Genomic DNA, 21350 nt, shown 5'->3' on the forward strand with positions numbered 1-21350 from the left:
TTTCCTTTCTCCTGAGACTGTATTAAAGCAAGAATGTAAACAGTTGTATTTAAATTGTTTTCTCTTTACAGTTCTACAGCATGTTAAATATGATAATCATTCAAGCACAGTTCATATAATCCCCTCTATAGAAAGAAGTCTCCATCAGGGTGAAGAAAGAGGTCAGAATCTCATGAGGTATATGAACGCAGGTGATTAACAACCAAAGATATGAAAATTGCTTCAGACCAAAGCTCCACAGAGGTAATTAGTAGTAATACTATTGTGAATTTTTAATGGCTGCGCCATGCTGTTCCTTACAAATGAGCACACAGGAACCATAGACAAAACATTACTCTGGTTTTCTATGCAAATATAGAGGGATGACCTCATTAAATACATTAAAATACATTAAATAATACATTAAAATTTGATGTCTCACGGTTGTGCAAAATTTGAAATCAAAGAATTAGTTCCTTTTTAATTCATTTTGATCCTTTTATCAAAGAATTAGTTTATTTTTCATTCAATTTGGACCCTTCATCCCTTTTCATTGTCATTTTGAATCAAATTGGCACACTTCACAGGAGATTAGAAGGAAATTTGAATGGCAAAAATTCACTAAATATATAAACTCCATCCATCTATCCTTAAAATAACACATTTTTAATCTACTTCCTTTTATTTAAATTTAATTCTGCAGCCAATTTCAGGCACTGTATTGGAATTCAAAAGCCATTCTCAATACAATTCTGAATGGCATACAACCCTGGAAGGCTGAGATGCCCTTTCCATTAGATGCAGGCAGTTCACAAAGCACTGTGGACTGTGAAATCGAAACAGATTTAATATACAGGATTTGTGTAATAGCAATGGCTGCTACAGTATATTTATCTATCCTCAGAGAGGCAAAGCATCAAAGTGAGTCATCGACATTCAGGGCCCAGGAGAAACTACTGACGGTGGTTTTTGTTTCCATCCGTCTCTTGAAGGTCTTTCTAATGCTGTTATTTGTCGCCATGGAGACTGACTCTCTGAGTGTTGCCATGGTAACAGTTCTGGTTGCCAGCCACCCACTGCTTGAAGCAGAAGAGTCTTTGCACAACCCGCTTTTCTCAGTATTCAGGAAAGGGTTAGTCAGCAGCTAAGCTGGCCAAAACAAATACCCCAACGTGTCCGTTTGTGAAAAAGGAACAAGATCTTCAACATTGATATTATTGGTTTAATTGATATCATTGGTTTCATTTGAGGACACGTCTCATTAATTCTCATTGCTCATTGCCTTAACATTTAGTTATTATCATGCTGGAAGGCTTCACATTGTTCTGCAGTCACCTGTTTCTCCAAAGACATTGCTTTAAATGAATAGCCTAAGTGAAATTAAATAAGGATGGCTGTAGGCAGGTGATGAATTTTAGTGGTTTAGCGTCTGGTGCTGATGTGTAAATGATATCCCAGCTGGGTCTGAAGAGAAGATGTGGTAAGCGCGGGCCGCCTGTGGAGAGCAGAAGTCATGTGGATGAGAGGAAGTCATGTGTAATTTGGATGGTTATGTATACATCCTGTACCTTGTTTTAGCTGTCAGGAAGCTGCTGTCAGTGGTCTCTTCGCAGATGAGGTGCAGATCCACTTTGTCCTCTCGTGTATAAGGACATGAACTTCTTAGTGAGACATCTGTTAGTTGACCCAAAAATAAAAATTCTGTCAGCATACACAATTACACATACTACATCAATTTTGGCAAAAAAACCCCACAGACTTCATTGGTTCCCACTAGGGCTGCAACAAACGGTTATTTTGATAATCGATGAATCTAACGGTTATTAGAACAATTAAACAACTAATTGTCAATTATTACACAGATTAATCAGTAGGGTCTGATAGATTATTCAGATTTTGGGATTAGTTAAAATATTGAGTAATACATATTCTATACATATAGAGCTGCTTTATAACAGAAAATCAATTTGTAATTCTAACTAAAAGCAATGACACTTTTTTTGTTCATGTTAGATAATGTAAAGCTGCTTGCTTTAAAGCAGCCTATTGCATTATATAAATAAATGTGACGTGAATTTACTGGATTGCCAATTGCAAAGATAGTGCAAACATACCCACATCACTATGATCAGATGCTTTCTTAACTGCTGTTTTCCCACTCTGCCATTTTAGTTGTTTATTTTATTATTGAAAGGAAAGCGCACTACACATATTTACATATTCATCTAAACGTGTCCTCTTCTTTTGGATTGCAGCCAGGAGGGCTGAATTACAGTCTTGTGCTACAGTACCACACTGGTCACCTGCATTATTGCAGGTCCGTACATTAGGTCATATGGGATCAAACGAGTATTTGACAACAATAATATTTGTCCATAATTTTTTTACTGTCACATTGATAATGTTGACTAATCATTTCAGCCCTAGTTCCCACATCATGTAACCAAACACAATGAAGTCTGAGGTTTGTGTCATATTTGATGTATACATGCATGTATGCATCAATATTTTGAAGTGATTGTGTCACTTTAGAGTTATGTGGATTAATTTTCCAACATTTCTTTTCAAGCCCATTAACTTAAGTATGAATATAAACTTATCGTATGGATATTAAACTGCAGAAAGTTTCTTTATAATATCTTTTATTCCACAGACGTAGAAAACAATTGAAGTTTGCAAACTTTTCTTTTGTTTCGTTAGCAACTCACCAAAGCATTATTTAGTCCTGATAGTTTTACCTCACTGAGTAAATCATATGAGATATGTTCGAGAAATGTTTTGACAAATGCTGATGATCTCTCTAGATGAAGCATCATTGGCTGTCTACTTGTTAGCAATAGGAGACTTCATTAGCATGGCAGGCTGTAATTGCTTGACTTGTTTATGCCATATCCTGACACTGGGAAATATCTGTCTACTCTTTAGTGTCACACGCCCAACATCACTATGGATTTGGGCTTTTTCCCAGTCCCTCATATTGGCCTAGTTAATGCTTAGAGGTTCACAGACCCTTGTTCGGGTCTTCATCACAGCAAATGTGGTAATGTTTAGGTTCTTTCTACGAGCAAGCAGCAGTTCAGTACCCCTGTGAATGGTCTGGAATCAAGAGAAGTACAATTGGAGAGAAGTTCTGAAGTTGCGTGAGAGTGAAGTGATTCATCCTGGCAGACAGAAACCCCCCTCCTACGAGTTCGTCAGAATCTTGTTCACGCGCTTGTTTATGTGAGTGCAGTATTTACAGTATGCTTCATTAATCTGATTGTTTGTCAGGATCCGTCATTTATATCCATTAATTAGCTCTTAAATAAATAATTCAGACATGGATCATTGCTAATGAAGGTTCTTGTGGATCCAAAGTATAAGGTTCCCCTGGGAGGGTCCTGTAGCATCTGAAGTCATCATACTGGTTGTAATTGATGATTATGTGGTTGACTTTGTCAGGGCCTCTAGAACTTGACCTTTGGGTTCTCAGCAATTATGAAAAATACCTCACTACGCCATGTTGCATTCCACTTTAGTCTGTTTACCTTTATGTTCACAATTTTAAGTCTCTCAAGGCTGCATATATCTGATCAAAAATGCAGTAAAAACAGTAATATTGTGAAATATTTATAATTACAAAATGTTATTCTTGTGATGGCTGAAACTAAGTGTTGTGTCACATGATCATTTAGAAATTGTTCTTAAATGCTGATTTGGTGATCAAGAACATTTCTTATTATCAATGTTGAAAATAGTTGTGGTGGTTCATTTTTTTGTTTATACAGTGTTTTTTGTTCAGGATAACAGAAATCTCAAAAGAACATCATTTATTTGAAATAGTGATAGAAAAGACGTTAAAAATTCTGTCAGTTTAATGAATTCTTGCTGAATAAAAGTAATAATTTCTTTCCAAAATTAATAATAATAAAAAAATATAAAAATATGGTAGTGTATATTCTATCATTTTTTTATTTAATTTTTTTTATCTATATTTCTTGCATGCTGTGTGAATTCCGTGCTTTTTTCCATGCCTGCTCTTGTTTAGCTGCTGTAACACCTGAATTTCCCTGAGTATAATGAATGAAATGATCAGTTAAGAGGAGTCAGCAGTAGTCAATTTGATTTCAGTTGCATTGTGGAAACTGATTTCATCTGTTTTCATCAAATCTCCAGATCTACAGCTGGAGTCTGGGACTTCCTCTGTCAGGAGTGAGCTATGGCTAGTGAAATTCCCTCTCCTCTCCCCGGATGTGTGTCTGGGGCTGTTACCATAATGATCTCATGGGGCTTTTTTTTTCTTTTTTGGACATGTGAAAGTGGGGATGATTTACAATTGGGGAGGAATCCTTAAACACATTCACAGACTGCTGATCAGTTCTTTTTACTGGTCTATTCCATGGAGCCATTACAACCGGTCTAAACCTGTCTCATGTAACATGCAATGATTTTCTTCCTGAGCTGATGGTATGTGGACAAATTAGATGATAACTTATTGCCACTGCATTGTTAGTGTTGAACAACATATATATGATTAAATTTAGTCATGACAGAAGAATATGAGATATAGACAGAGAACTGGACGAAAACAAAACAGGTTAAAAAACAGTGTTATCCTCCTTCTGATTCATTTTCCCTAGCACAAGGATGCCGTCAAGTTGAACTTTAACCTTTACTTCTTTAGAAATGCCCCACACTTCTATTGTCCTTTACTGCCATCTTAAATTATTTTCTTTTCCTTTCTTCTTGTCCCTTTTTCAGTCACGTCTTTCTGAGTCCACCCCCTCTCTTGTAATTCTTTCACAGCCTCCTTCTCATTCTCGGTGGGGGAGTCCATATTTGAGGAGGATGTGAGAGGAGCTGGGGGTGGAAGCCCATTTAGTTGGGAAGCATGCTGTTTACGAGAGGAAAACAGACCCTGTTGAAAGGACCCTTGTCTACTGCAGTGTGTGTGTGTGTGTGTGTGTGTGTGTGTGTGTGGATGTGGCTGTTAAACCATTGCAAACAATTTCATATACTCCTATAAACACTCATGAATAAATTGATGTAGGGAAACTCATTGTAGAGCAATTAAACACTGTGATTTGGCCATCTGGTGTCCGGTATCTGTGTTTTCTGTTGGATTGGAGCTGGGGAACGGCAGCTGGGTTGGGGTCACATTTCCTGCTTTGTGACTGAGGGTCCTTCAGTACAAAACTTGCATCACATAATTCCTTTCTGGAAAATCCATCTTAATATGTTTGCTTGTACATGCAGCTTGTTTCTAGTTGGTCCAGGCTGGTCATTTGGTGGCCATTACCTGGTGCAAGCTGGCAGACCATCTTATACCAACAACGTAACATTTAAAGTAGTCAGGCTTGTTTTACGACCAGCTTGAATTAGCTTATGACCATCTTAGATCAGCTAAAAATTACATTCCTTACCATGTTTCAGCTACCAGTCTGAGATGGATTTCCCAACAGGATTTTTTTTTCTTTAAAGTTCAATGTACCCAGCTATGGGTAATTTGCCAAAGTGGCCAGGCTGGTATTTAACTAATCACCAGCTTGAACTAGTTTATGACCCTCTTAGGCCAGCTAGAAATCGCATACCCTTCTATGTTCCAGCTACTAGTTTAAAATATGAATTTTCCAACAGAGAAACAATCTTAAATGTGCAATTTACTTTGCCATTTCCAGCCAGGCTGTGAACTTTCAATTTTCCCACCAAGGAAAAGGGGTGAGATTATTTTCAATCTGACGCCTTGGAATGTCCTCGGAGTGCAGCACTGGCAGTCTGGCGAGTTGAAAAGACAAGTTTTGTTTGCAAACAGTAAGTGTGAAAGATGAGTCAGAGCCATTAGACTGCTAAGAGCTGGGAAGACACCTTCATTATGGATGCAGTTTGCAGAGATGAAGGACTTTGCCTGTGGTGTGTCTTTGAAGTACTCCAGGTTCCTCAAGAGAAGAGGGCAGACCTTTTCAAATCTCTGAATGAAGGTAAATGGGAGCAAAGAAAGTGAGAGCAATGTGGAAGAGAAATTGCACAGGAAAGAGTCAGACAGCGGCTTTAAGCCAGATGCTTTGTTTACTTTGCATTGAAGAAGACATGGCTGTATCTCTCTACTTTCTTTCCCTCACACACTCTCAGATGTAAAACTTAAAGTAAACCTAGTAAACTGCCTACCTAGACATTTTAAGTCATCACGTGAAAACGGTTTTAAAAGGCTGACAATAGCATGAAACTTGCTTTGCAAAAATCATATTATTTTTCCTTTAAAGTACTTTTGTCTTATTTTACAGTGTAAATATCTAAAAAACATCGAAACAAGATGAATTTATTTGAGAATCAACACTATATGATTAATAATATAAGTGTATTTTGTCTTACTGCTGTGGCAGATTCTTTTACTTATTTTAAGTATAAACAAGTTAAACATTATTGAAAGAATCTTCTAGAGCAGTAAGATAAATTACACTCACTGTATATTTAAGCTGCAATCTGTAAAAAGTATTATTGTCTTATGGAGTGTTGCTTCTCAAGTAAATTTCAAGGCTTTTAGATATTTTATTGGAAAAAGTAAAAAAAAAAAAAAAAAAAGACTAAATTGAGTTTTTTTTCAGTGTGCTTCCTAAGATACCATGATTTGAAGGCAGATTTTGAGGCAGAATTGCATGTCTCCTTTGCAGATAATGATATCCCAGAATGCGTTGCTAAGAGTTCAGTTAAAAATGTCTCCCAACATGGATACGCAAACTATAAATATACATATTATAATCTCAAAAGTCAACTTCTTATACAAAACATTTATTATTATTAATGTAAACCTTATAAGGCAATAAACAGACTTTAGTTGTAGCATAGAGAAAAGCAATAATGACTACATCAATTCGATACCACACTTCTGGGACTAAACAGCTCAGCAGATGGTTACACTTATACACAACTTGTGATATTACACACAATTCTGGACCTTTAATGAACAGAGAACACCCTTCCCATGCTGTTTCACAATACACTACAGTCTCTGTGCATTTATAGACCCAAACCTTGTCAGAACTCACTTAGCTGTCAAGCATGTTAGGTAACCGATAACAAACTACACTATATTTCATTAAAAAATAGTTCAATCAGATCAAAAAAGTTATATTTTACACAATATTTGTCTGCTTTTTTAATTTTAGCTTATTAACATGCTAATGTCAAACCTGTTGTGTCCCTCTTGTGGCAGCACTGAATAACACTATGTAGCTTATGTGATGTACTGTATATAAAGTGTTTTAAATAATATGATGTTCCTCTTTAAATAGGATGCTGTTTTACAAGATTTTTGGAACAGCTACAGTAATGTTCATTTTACTTTGAAAAGATCTAGGTGAACTGGAGCTTTTTGGACGTCTTATTGCAGTTGTCGTGTTGGTGTAGGAGTGGGTTCTCTTTATATGGAGCTAATCAAAGGGAATGTCCTGTTATGTTAGTTGTTGTGTGCAGTTGCAGGTCAGGCCAACTGGGCAGTGTTGGGCAGCCGCACCCTGGAGTTCAGTGATGTGGGCAGGCAGGGTAAGCGTTGCTCTGAGCCATAACAGGACTTGGCGCTTTTTCCATTCTACTTGAATGCCTTGCAAGCAGCTAATGGCCTCAGGAGAAAACCCTTCTGCTGAAAAACACAGATTAAACCATTTAAAACTAGTTAGCTGGTCTCAACCAAGCTGAGACCCATATATGCTGTCTTAAAGGGAGAGTTCACCCAAAAATGACAATTCTGTCATAATTTACTCATATTATTCCAAACCATAGATTACAAATTCCAAAGATATCTTGAGAAATGTCTGTACATTGGAAGTCAATGGTATGTTACACAGAACAAAAGTAGTCATACAGGTTTGGAACAATATGAAGATGAGTAAGCGATGACCAAGTTTTCATTCTTGGATGAACTATCACTTTAAATTTTTATTTCTGCATGGGTTATATCAGAGTTTTATCAGTCCTGCTGTATACACATTTTCATTTATATTAAGGTAGTATATTTTTATCCTCATGTTTTACATGGTACCTGATTTCTAACTGGCCTAAGGAGTCATTAGCTGCTAGACCATCTTAGACCAGCAACAAACCAGCTTATGTTGGTCAACCTAGTTTTTGGATCATGGTAGTCAGCTAGCTTGTTCCACAACACAATTACCAGTTTAAACTGGATTTTCCAACAGGATTCCCTCTCTCTCTTTCAAGAATTGCCCCTTTTCACAGTCCCCCGCCCTCATATGTATAAGTCTCTGCTCTGAATCTGCCCATGGGATGAGTATTTCACTTGAGAGGAATTTCCTGTGCTCTTCACAAAGCAGAAATGAGGCAGAGAATAACAGGCAGAGATGGAGAGAAAGAGAGAGAGAGAGAGAGAGAGAGAGAGAGAGAGAGAGAGAGAGAGGAAATAGGAACTTGGAGCTCCTTTTGACGCCTTGGCTTGAGCTGACTAATTTACTCCAGCTAGATCTTCACTTCTCTCCTCTCTCTCTCATAAAGTGTAAGGTCATATTTATATAGGTGCTTGTGCTGAATAGACAGGTTTATTGCGGAAGCCTGTTGACCTTTGACCTGTCAGGTCTCCACTGGTCATTTTTGGTTCTGTTTGCTCTCACACCCACTCAGAGGACTGCAGTGTTGTTACATCTCTGACTGTGTGTCTCGCTCAAATTGCAGTGCATTATTATATTTGACTCTGAGGCATTTTTTTGCTGCTTTAGTGTAGTGGTTAACAAACTGAGCTGGTAATCAAAGGTTGTAGGTTCAAACCCTGCAAGGGGAGATCCATAAAGTGTCACATTTGTACCCTTGAGCAAGGCACTCAACTCCTCCATAGTGTTATTCAATATGGACTATCCCTGAAATGCCATTTTAAGGAGTGTTTACTCTGAAAGTAATTTGCAGACAATGCGTAAGAAAGTAATTAAAATGTTTTAATTTGAGTGATTTTTTTACTTCATGCAAAATATCAGTGACACAATGCAGTGTGTTGGCAGTTTTTTTTTCTCCCAAAGAAAAGCAATTGCATTTGAAAAGTTAATTATATTGGCTTTAGAAAATCAACATATTGTTATATGTAAACTTATTCTTCTTCTTAGAATTAAGGTTTTTATTTTATTTTTTTTATTTTTTATTTTTTTACTATCATTCTAACATTAATAAACAGTGTTGATCATGTCTTCATTTGTCAGTTTGAAAAGTTATTTAATAATGTATTATTTTACTGGTACACTTAAATGCATTTTTAAAAATGAATTAAATAAACAGCTTTAAATATATCTGTTTTTCATTTTAAAAAGTGATTTAATAATTTATTAATTCACTGGTACATTTAGCTGTAATTTATAAAACATGAATTAAATAAACAGTTTCTGTTTATTTGTTCATTTAAAACGTGATTTAATAATTTATTATTTTACTGGTGCATTCAACTGCATTTTTTAAACATAAATCAAATAAACAGTTCAGATAAGTCTGTTTATTTGTCAGTTTAAGGTGATTTATAGATATATCAGATCACTGATACAATACATTTAACTGCATTTTAAATAAATACTTATTTGACAATTTAAAAAGTGATTTAATTTATTTACATTTAAATTTTTGGCCCTTGTCATCCACTGAAGAAGATTTAATTGTATTCTATGTTAAAAGCAATGTAATGGGTTCATGTGCAGAATAGTTGTGTAATGCACTGTCCTTTCTTCTGTAAGATAGAAATATTGCATCACTGTGATGTGGTTGCCAGATCCCCTGTCCAGCTATGAAATATAAAAGCATGTGCATGAAACTGGAGCATGTTTCCAAATGGATGGGTTACACTGAAAACATTGTTCCAGGTTGATTTTACACATGGATAGTGATACACATAATCGAAACAATAAGTAGACGATAAGGGACAGGAGGAGCACGAAGAACCTGTTTAAAGAGGTTCATTCTCAGGAACGACTATTTGATAAGATGTACACAGCGGAGAAATCGTGCTTAGCTCTTCTTTTGACCATACATTGTACATCACTTTATAGCTTAATACAATTAGACTGCAACTAATTCATTGCAATTAACAGTAAGCATGCTGTGATGACTTAGTTAGTCTTGGGTAGTGTGATATAACACCATGAAGGCTTTTATAAATAAATCACTGTTGCAACTAAAGTGAGCCGTTAGAGTTATTTTATAATTAATAAGTGTAGTTATGGCCGAGTCTCACAAATGAATAATCATGTTATGGTAATGCTTGTGAGCCTTCTGGGTGTTACAGTGTGATATATTTTCTTGTCATGTCTGTCATGTGGTCTGACATCATCCTCTGGCTCCTTGGAGTTTTTTTCCACAGCTCTCAGGCTCGACTGTGGGTCATTTGTCAGTCTTGATGTTTATCTCTTTAGAGCTGAATCTCAGAGACGGCAGGACTCCAGGCAATGAGATGAACATCCCAAATCCCAGTGGTTCAACTGTACTTCTTTTTCACACCTAAATTATTTTTTCTTTTGTCTTAAATCTGCACATCTTTCCCCCACATGAAGGACCAGCAGCTTTCAATGCCATGGACCCCCAATTAACGATTCCTATTGGGAATGATCACATTTAAATATAAAGGCAGATATATATATATATATATATATATATATATATATATATATATATATATATATATTCATGTATTAAAGGGACAGTTCACCTAAAAATGAAAATTCTGTCATTAATAACTCACCCTCATGTCGTTTGAAACCCATAAGACCTTCGTTCATCTTTGGAGCACAAATTAATCGGAGAGCTTTCGAGTGTTACTGATTATTATTGTTATTTATTTATTTACTTTTTTAAAACCCCTGTAATAGACAAAAGTGGGTAACTGAGAACAGTAGCTGTTGGATGGAGTGACTGTGACTAAAGGAATCTGTTTAATTAAAGTGGACATTTCTAACTGATGACATCAAGCTTAAGTCTTAGTGAGAGATGTCTAATACCTGCTGATAACTTCTGACTGCAGTACCATTGGCCATCTGCTGTCCAGGAGGCTCTCAGTTAGAGACAAACTCACTTAAGGTTTCTAACAAAATGCTGCCAAACTGAATCTGTCTGTCTGTCTGTCTGTCTGTTGTTCTATCATTCTATCCGTGGCATACTAATTTGTTTGCTTTTACAGTAGATTTGCTTTTCCAGACAGACATGTGAATATTTTTCAAATTAAATCCTCTAATTAATTCTGTGCTGTTCATAACTTCTAATAATCATGAGCCTGGGTAATTTCACTTCTGAGCTTTAATGATGAATAAAAACTAACTGAATAATCTTTCCAGGGATTTCAGTCAGAATCCATAATGTTTGGCCCATTTTTCAATTTCTCTGATTTGAAATGGCATGGATAACATCGGATTTGGGCGTTGTGAGCTCTCTCTGAGCTAGCTTGAGTTTTCAAGTACCTTTGATACTGCATTTCTATATTTGAGTTTTTTTCTTATTTCAAGTTTTTTTCTCCCAGACATTAAACCACAAGACAAGAATGAGCTTGACAAGATTGATCTTGTTATAAATACAGCAGTTTCAAGGCATGCTGTCTTCTGTCTCACTTAGCAGCTGCGCGCAGACAGCGCAGTCATTTTCTAGTTGAATTGTCCAACAGTGAAGGGACATCCAGCAACCTTTTGGGAATAGAAGAATGTTTTTAAGAGGGAGGGAGAGGTATCGCTGAGCTCTGCTACATTAGTGGGATGGTCACTAGTCTATGTGTAATCATGTTATCCTACTTAATAGAGACGAGATATAACCCTGCCGAGAATCACTTGTTTGACAATTCTTTATAATGCTTTAGTTACAGTGCGGCTGTGTTTGCGTTCTGTGATTACCTCACCTGTCAGTGTAATGTTCAGTGCACTTCAGTTGGTCATGAAATATTTACTGTCCCTCTTACTCGGGGTCAAATCGTATAAGCTGTCCCAGCGGCCCAGTTGCAGGTTTTTTTTTTTCCAGCATAATATCTATCATGAAAGTTTGGTACAATTACTGTACCTGCATAAATTGCTTTGTTTATGTTTTTTGTTTTTTTTATTTATTTATTATTTATTTATTTTTATTCTCTACAGTAAATAATCTAATTCCAATAGGTTTTTTTTAGCATTGTACAACAGTTAGTTTTGGTTTATTTATTTATTTGTTTGTTTTCAGGCTTTATTTGTGTGCATTGTGGTTGGAATTGTTCAGTCTGTTCGCTAGTTATATTGTTATGTCAGAAGGGTGCGACATGTGGCAGTCCTAGTGAAAGAATGTAATTGATAATTTTATCGAATGACTCATAATATAATGATTCATTCAAGAATGAAACAAGTGAGTCATTGAATCATTTACTCTATCGAATAGTTCATTGCTTCATTCACTTAACCAGTTTGTTCAAACACACTAATTCATGCAGGAATGACTCATTTACTCAGTCTGTTCGTTCAAAAACACTGATCTATTTAGGAATGCCACAACTGTGTGTTTTTCAGAGAAGTGACTTTCTTTGCAGCTATTTTCATAAACGGACAAAGCAACTGGCAGTATTGTGCCTAAAATGTAAGTTACTCAGTATTAACTGTTGTATAAAAGCAATATCAAGTTTGCAGTCATGCTGTTGGTTTGTATGTTAACATGGCTGTGGCAGTCAGCCAATGATATTTGGAACAACTCTTGCTCGTGCGATGTTTGCTTAATGTGATATCGCTAATGCTTTTATCTAAAGCAATTTATAGTAGTCAGTCACTCCAGAGTAATCTTGGAGTTTGTTTTGCCCCAGATCGCAGATTTCTGTGGCTGATGGCAGCTGTCGCTTGCTCGATGGCACGCTACAGAGTGTATTTTATGATCTTATTGACCACAAGGCTTAACCAATATGTTTAAAAAACTCATTGTGTGGTTGTAAATCTGTGTGCATGTCCTTTAGACTTTAGATCCTAGTGCATCTAGCTGTAAATCAGTTAGTCAGTGCAAACCATACTAGTCAGGTGTATCTGTTAACACAATGACCCGTGGTGGAGAGGTGATTCTTTCACACCCTGTTAAGAGATTAAGGTCAGTGTTGTTGTCAGTGCTTTTACATACAAGAGCTTGACAGAATTAGTGTCCAGTTCAGGCACCTCATGGGTCTGGTCTATCCCATACTTCTCAGGGATTACAGTATATTAGGTGGTCAACACTTTAGAAAAGGCTTAATCCAAATTGACCATTGGCTGCACTACTGATTTTTATTGTAATTTTATATTATAACTGTCATTATAAAGAAAGGATAATGTTATTTTATATTGTGGTATAAATTGAGTTAAAGAGTGGCCACACTAGACTTTGCACTTCGGCATAAATTCAATATATAACAAATAATAAATTCCAAATGTAAAAATGTGCTGCCAAACTACATGCAGCTTTAAAGTTTGTATTCTTTTAAATCAAGTTCTTTCAGTGCTAAGCGGTCATGCTGTCACATGTTAATCTTCATCACACATCTTTACCTAATACGAATTTGCAGGTCAGAGTTTGTGTAACGTTGTTTGAATAATGTTGTTTGTTTCAGTCTTTGTGCTCTTGACTTTTAGCCAGTCAGAGCGTGTGCTTCGTGCCTGTGCAGTTATTAAGTGATTTTGTGCCGTTAACCTGCACATATTGATTAAAGGCCTGGTCCAGATGAAAGCCTCGTTATGTTAATGAAGGCCTTGTTTCTTTTTTCCGCGCTCTGCTCTTAAGATCTTTAGTGGTGAAACACCTCAGCCTCTCTCTCTTCATCCATATACACTCGCTCGAGACCAATTAGTTTGTGTGAAGACTGAATGTAGATGTGCTTGTGGGCTGTTTTGGAAGAAAACTTGGGGGATAGTCTTGGCAAAAGGCTTAATTAGTGTGTGAATACGACCGCTGTGTCATTTAGCCCCAATGTCCAGAAGCCAAGGTATTCCACTTTCACAAGTCACTATATTTAGGGCTGTCACTTGAAAACACAGAGCCCAGGACAAATTTAAATGGGTGGGCCTCCCTCCCTCCTTCCAAGCCTGATTTTCTCTACTGCAGTGGCAGGATTTGTAATTGATATGTAAATAAGAAACAAGTGCATTGTTACACCCCTACTGCACTGATTTTTTTTTTTTTTTTTTTTTTTTTGATGTAAAAATGATTTGAGATATGGTAAAATGTGTTTAATAGAGTGCAAATTAACCTAAATATTTATGATGTGGACTGTCCCACATCACATGGCCTGGGACAATATTCCCAGTTGTCATTTCACAGTCACTGTCTTGGTGTTTTTGTTTTATCTTGGAATGACAAAGATTTTCTGAAAATGTATTTTGGAATTTCAAATTAGATGTAATGTAGGCTATAATCATGAGATAAATCAGATACATATTCATGTCTGAAGATCTAGGTACAGCACTATAAAGTTCATGCTGTTAATCCAACCCTGGATTAAATAGACAAATGTACATGAAAGCTCGACATGCTCTCTGACTCCCGAAAAGCATTTGTGATTTGCCTTTTAACACTGAACAGCAAACAGAGAAACCTTGTTGTACCTTTAGCTGTCTTACCATAAGATTAGACAACAGCATCAAAGACAACATAGTTTCTCACAAGAGAGGAGAGGCCTAAATCGACACTCGATAACAAATACACCAGCTTTGTAAGCATAAGTGTGTGATATGATGAAAATGTCTGACATTTAGGGTCTCAGGTGGGACGCCTGTCAGTTTACTCATGTTTGGCGGTGCTTGAGGCTGTGTATAGAGGGGGGATTAGATTCAGGGTGCAGCTGCTGTTTGCTGGATTAGAGGATGTCTCTCCTCCTCACACTCACCCCACAGGAGGCCTAACCTTAGGGCAGCTAGTCTGCCTCGATGCAGTCTGGAGTTTGTGTGGGATGGAATAGCCATCAGGCTAATTAGGATTGATCCACCATAACAGAGGCACGGTTCAGTCTGTATACATGAGCATCTGCTGAGGGGACACTGTGATATGCTGGTGTAGGGAAGATTATGACTAGATCCTGCTTGGGAGGAGATAGATTTGTTGTTCTTATGACTGAGATAGTCCAAGGGATATGGGTTGATGTTCAACACTTCACGTTTGATTATTGCTAGACAGTTGACACTTTTATTGAAAGGTTTTTAAAATTTCACTTAAAAGTCATTTTATTTTAATATCATATAATGTAATACCATGACATTACAGTTTTTATTGAAATAATATTATTTAAATAATATTTATTTATTTATTTATTGGGTTTATTTACCCAAGTATATTATTTCATCATACACCCCCCCCCAAATTTGTATGAAAATTAAAAAATAAAATAAAATAAATATTATTTAGATGAAAAACATTTTATATTATATTATATTATATTATATTATATTATATTATATTATATACATTGATTTCAATTGCAACTACATTCAAAATTATATATTATTTATATTATATTATATTATATTATATTATGTTATATTATGTGTTATATGTTATGTGTTATATGTTATGTTATATGTTATTTATATGTTATATGTTATATGTTATGTTATATTTTTTTTTTTTATTATATTATATTATATTATATTATATTAAATATATCAATGTGGAAAAATTATATGTGTAAGGCAACATAGTTTCCAAAAATCTGATTTCTGATTTAGTACTACATTCAAGGAAGGAATTCTTAAAGGAAATTCTGTTATCATTTATTCACCCTCATTTCATTCCAATTGTGAAATACCAGAGGAAATGTTTAGTTCTGGATGAACTGTCCCTTTAAGAAGAACAGCGCCACCTCTATTTCTAATAGATCTTTGTTGCAAATGATCGATTGGAACAGGTTGGAGGCTTTGATTTTTAGCCATCACGCAGGGGCTTCTACTGAGTCAATATGTGGATGATCATGTCCACAGTTTGAACTGCTTTGCGCTCTGCATTATATGTTCAGGGAAAGGGAAAACAATGCAAATCAGTATGCAGACAAATAAGAGCGCTCATGTTTGCTTTACATGGCTCAGACATATGTGTTTTTGAATTACCGTGGCCCACCCTCATCCTACTCCATGCGGCGCTGGCACACCACACACGGCTAAACCCATCAGACACGCTATTTCGGGAAGGCAGACGCCCATGTTACCAAGAAAGTGCATGAATATAAGCGGGCCTCAGAGCCTTGGAAGCTATAAGCATGAAAGAAGATTCATTCAGTGGTCAGGGGATAATCATCTGTATGAGGTTTGGTGTGGGGTTTTTAGGAGGGTTAGAGGGTTCTCTGCCCGTCTGCCTGTCTGCAGTGCCATCGGAATCCCATATTTGTTGAGATGATGATGATGATGATGATGATGGGAGAGAGCATGAGCAGCCGAAGGGATGAATGAAGACAAATCTTTGTTCTGCCCTAATAATGACTGTCAGCAAAATATTAGCAAATTGAAAGAGAGAGTGAGAGTGAGAGAGAGAGAGAGAGAGAGAGAGAGAGAGAGAGAGGGGGAGAGAATTGGGCTGAAGAGAATTATAAGAAGCCAATGTTTTGAAAGAATAACTCAAATGAAAATGAATATTTGGTCACAATTTTACTCACTTTAAAACTATTAAAATTAGTTTTCAGTAACTGAAATAAAGCTGAAATAAAATATAAGATTAGATGAAATTTAAAAAAAAAAAAATCTAGTAAAAATGTAAAAAACCAAAATTACCAAAACTAAAATTAAAATATAAAACTGAAAATATAAAAAAAGCTAATTTCAAGCATAATAAATATTATGATATATAAATAAAATAAAACAACACTGATCCGTATGCTGTATTTTTTATTATTATGTTTATTTATGTATTTATTTACATGTCACACGAAGATTTTAAGATTCTTCTTACAGCTCTTTTCCATACTACCAGACTTCACAGTGACTACGGATGTCAGCTCAAAAAAGGACAAAAATACAGCCATAAATACCATGGTCCAAATTACTTGTGATCTATATTCCATGTTTCATAAAAAAAAAAAATAACAACAGTATATGGGTATGAAATGACATGAGGTTGAGTATAAAATGACAGAATGTACATTTTTGGTTAAACTATCCCTTTAATTAAACAAATGGGGCATTATAAATTCCAGTTGAATTAAAACCTGACTTTAAATCATTGATGGTTCAGATCCAATATAATCATCAAGGATAAGAAGGATAAGAAGACTTGTTTATGGTTGGTCTAGTGTAAATGTGCTCCACTAAACCCAAATGTTGTCTTTACTTATATGATTAAGTAATCTTGACTAAACATTACTTACAGTTTTATGTTTTGGGCCCATAAATCTAAAACCTAAGTTTGTGAAAATTGTTAACCTATAAAATATGTAAACTTAAGCTATAAAGTGCTCAAAATCCAAATTTATTGAAACAGCTCACACTGGTCATTGTTTCATGTGATTGGCTGTGCAAGCAGTTCTGCCCGGCAACAAGAAAACTAATACACTGATTGGTACATAATTACAAAAGATCAGTCTGTTTTCATTTTGTCCATAAAAAAACCAAAACAAAAACAGATAAATAAAAAAATAAAAAATACAAGAAAACATCTCTCAAGATCTCAGCATCTTAACTTACCAGTTTGACTTAATTTCTTAAAGTTCTTGTAGAGACTTAACAGAGGTTTAGATGTTAATGTTTTAGTGAATAGTAAAAATTTAGTAAAATTGCATCAATGTCACCATAATGGAGATCACTGTTTGCCTTAGTTGGGCTCTTGAACCTTAATTTCTTAAGTATTAGTTTTTCTCTGGCTGCATTAACTTTGTCTTTCTAAAACATATTCCATAAAGCAACAGATGCAAGAGAAAATCTGATCAGATGATATTGGTTACTTATTGTTGATGATACAGTCATTACTCAGTTCAATTGAGGGAACAAGTTTACTCAATCAGTTGAGTTGAGTCAACTTAATACGGTTTTCAGTGTTGAATAGAGGCCTCATTCACCTTCACTAGTGGACTTATTGCATTGTGAGGAGTCAGTAAGGGGAGGGAGTCAATATTGAGGCCATCTGAACACCAGCTTCTTTCATATTTCCAATCAAAGTTTTCTGTCTGCATTGCTCTGGTATTTCATATGGTTTGAGACAGTTGTGGCCAACTTGGGAATAGTGAGGGAAGAGATTCTGTACAGCAGAAAAAAATCTATCTATCTATCTATCTATCTATCTATCTATCTATCTATCTATCTATCTATCTATCTATCTATCTATCTATCTATCTATCTATCTATCTATCTATCTATCTATCTATCTATCTATCTATCTATCTCTCTCTCTATCTCTCTCTCTCTCTCTCTCTCTCTCTCTCTGTTCGTCCATCCGTCCGTCCGTCTATCTACATTTTTATTTCAAGAGCTGTACCTGCATGACTATAAATATTGTCCCAGGGTTGTTTCAAAAATACTCACCAAGTGGATTTACTTGCATTAGAAGAATCTTTGGTTTGATGTCAGCTTCATGACCAATGGTGTGAGTTTGGGGTGGGGCTGTGTGTTTGAGTGAATATCAGTTTAAAGCCACAGTGGAGTGGGCAGTAGGAGTGTTTGGAAAACCTATTTGGAACCTATCATTATCTTTAACTGTTAAAATATAGATAGATACTGTATTGTTGAAAAAGCCTTCATTGCCTTCTGCAATGTCATTCTTTAGTTCTGCCCTCCGTTATAGCTTTAGAGCATCTGAGCTGGTTCTGGAACATTCTGCTCACTCACTGGGTTATGAATTTTTTACTTCTGCTCTTGCTTACAGTCTATCAGGCTGTTAATTATATTATCATCTCACTCTCTCTCTCTCTCTCTCTCTCTCTCTCTCTCTCATACACACACACACACACACACACACACGCACAGAGCCCTACCCCTCGCTCATACCGCTCTCCCACTTGCTTGAAGGTGGCAGAATGAAAAGCGCATACTAAACTCACACATGTGCATCTCTGTCCATTAACGAGTCATGTGTTGTAGCTGTCGAGGTCACGTGACTGAAATGAGGCAACTCTGAGGACACCTTGAGCTCACCTGCTACATTTCTTTCCTCTTCTCTCTCTCTCTCCAGGTCCATCTGTGTTTCTCGCTCTTCCTCTGTGCTACACGCTGAAGAACAGGATCCTACACGCAGATCTCATCAGGTAGGCTCTTTATCCTTTTTTCTCGCTTTTCTTTCTGTCTCACTCCTGTTCTCTGCCTCTCTGCTCGCCGTGCTGCAGAGATGCTGCGTCATTGTGTGTAACGCTCTGGCACATAAGGTGTGTGAGAATCTGACAGGCTGAAATGGGCAGTACCGGCATTCTGATTTCTTCTAACAGCCTTCTTTTGTTTGTGAATTAACACTTCATTTATGATGAATCATTTATCTGTGCATTGTTTTCTACAGTTTTTGAGCATCTATGTACCCGATAACTAGTTATGCTCTCATCGCTCTACATGCTGGACACATTGAAGCAGATGTGTTTTATGTGTGTCATGTAATTGTGTGTGTGTGTTTGCTGGTCAGGATAACATGCTTGTAGGATTCAGGGTGACGTGATGTTGCCTGTCTAGACACCTGCCATTAGCATCATCAGACTGTCCAGGTACATAACGGTGATGGTGTCAGTGATTTAATGATGATGTGGGTCACCATGGGTGGGTAATATAACAAAAATAATATATCACACTATGAGTAATTGTATATCATGATAACTGTGTATATGTGTATATATATATATATATATATATATATATATCTCATCGGATTCTAAACTTTTAGCTGAACATAAATATATAAATATATATATATATAATACTATTTGTGTGTTTCTATTTTCATAAAAAAATTAATTAATATATTTTTTTAATTCACACACATATAAATTACATAGTATATTATATAGTATATACATTTCCAAATTATATTTGTATGTGTTTGTGTGTATGTTATTTCTATTTAATATTTGCGCAGGTATGGATAATTTATATAATTGTTTTCATTTAGGGGTGCATATTTTTTTTGGGGGGGGGGGGTGATCACAATAATTATAATTTACAAGCAGTTCTTTTCTATACACTAAATATACATATGACTTCTGCACTAATTATTCTCTGATAATATTTCAGCTCGAGAGAAGCTTTCAACTCATAATAATTTCATTTGTTTAGCTTTATGTGAGAAACAGAATGACATTTAATATTGCTTTGTACTTGGAATATAGCACATATGTTGCATGGACTACATTTATGGTGCTTTTTCAGACATTGCTTATTAAATACTGTCATGCCACCAAACTGAATGGGGTGCAGTGCAGTGCATCTGTAGTTGTACTGGAGTGCTGGCTGATCTCAGAATCTCACAAGAGACCATTTTGTCACCAAAGTGGAAGTTGACAAGAGAGTTCTTGGTTTATAATGTTGTAAAAACTCCATCTTTTTTTTCTTTGCCCACCCTTTTACCAATCTTTGTGGTCATGACAGAAAGCATGTATCAAATGCAACGTGACATTTTCTCATCCATTTATCTGTGTCCCTCAGTACCCCGCTGTGTCTGGGCTGAATAAGGTCAAGATACAGGTGACTGTAGTCTTCATGCATCATGCCAGAAGGCCAGTGAGGCAGAGGAAGAGTGTTTCGTCTGCTGTCTGTCTCCTCTCCTGTCGTGCTGTAATTGCAGAAAGCTGCCTGCCATCAGTGGCTGCATGCAGGAACCAACTGCTGTCCTCAGTGACACTGGCTGCTGCACTGAAGCACAGTCTCATCTGAAATTTAAGGAAAAAAGCAGCAATTACATTTTTCAATACATAATATTCATAATATTAATAATTTAATAAGTGACATAAGTATCTGACAGTGTTTGAATAAAAAAAAAAACATTGGTGCAAAGAGTTGTTAGAGACATTCTTAGAGATAGTCTGTTGTAACACATTGTTCATGTTTTCTTTTGCCTGTTGTCTTTTGTAAATACAGTAAAAATACACATTTTGAGTTTGATTATTTTAAACTGTTTTCACAGCTACCACTGCAGCACAAACATTAGACCTCCAGTCATTCCCTGTTGGATATGAGTCCCGTGAAGAAAGAAGCGCATGTGCTTGTTTCTTAATGGATTTGTTTGTGCATCCTTGCGTTGCAATTTTTCCTTAAAAAAAAAAAGAACAGTTCACCCAAAAATGAAAATGAAATATTTACTCTAAATATTTATTCACACTCATGTCATTCTAAACTTTTATCAAATTTAAATCTTCTATTGTACACACAAGTTGAAATTTTGTTCTTTGAAAGAACAAAAGTCATAGAAGTTTGCAATGACATGAGGCTGAGTAAATGATGACAGAATTTTCATTTTGGAGGTGAACTATTCCTTTAAACATTCTCTTTATTGAAGAAAATATTAAG

The 21350-nt window shown here is 36.0% G+C and overlaps 1 protein-coding gene across 11 annotated transcripts in view; it reads left to right on the forward strand.

The window, feature by feature from the left end:
- Positions 1-21350, forward strand: part of LOC109095765 (microtubule-associated protein 2-like) — a 103542-nt gene that overhangs the window by 14131 nt on the left and 68061 nt on the right. For all 11 annotated transcript variants that reach the window (XM_042764141.1, XM_042764144.1, XM_042764142.1 and 8 more), the window contains exon 2: positions 19039-19111. The gene's annotated coding sequence lies outside the window, so the exon portion shown is untranslated. The remainder of the gene's footprint in view (positions 1-19038; positions 19112-21350) is intronic.

This window comes from Cyprinus carpio, chromosome A9 (genome assembly GCF_018340385.1).
Source record: "Cyprinus carpio isolate SPL01 chromosome A9, ASM1834038v1, whole genome shotgun sequence".
NCBI lineage: Eukaryota > Metazoa > Chordata > Actinopteri > Cypriniformes > Cyprinidae > Cyprinus > Cyprinus carpio.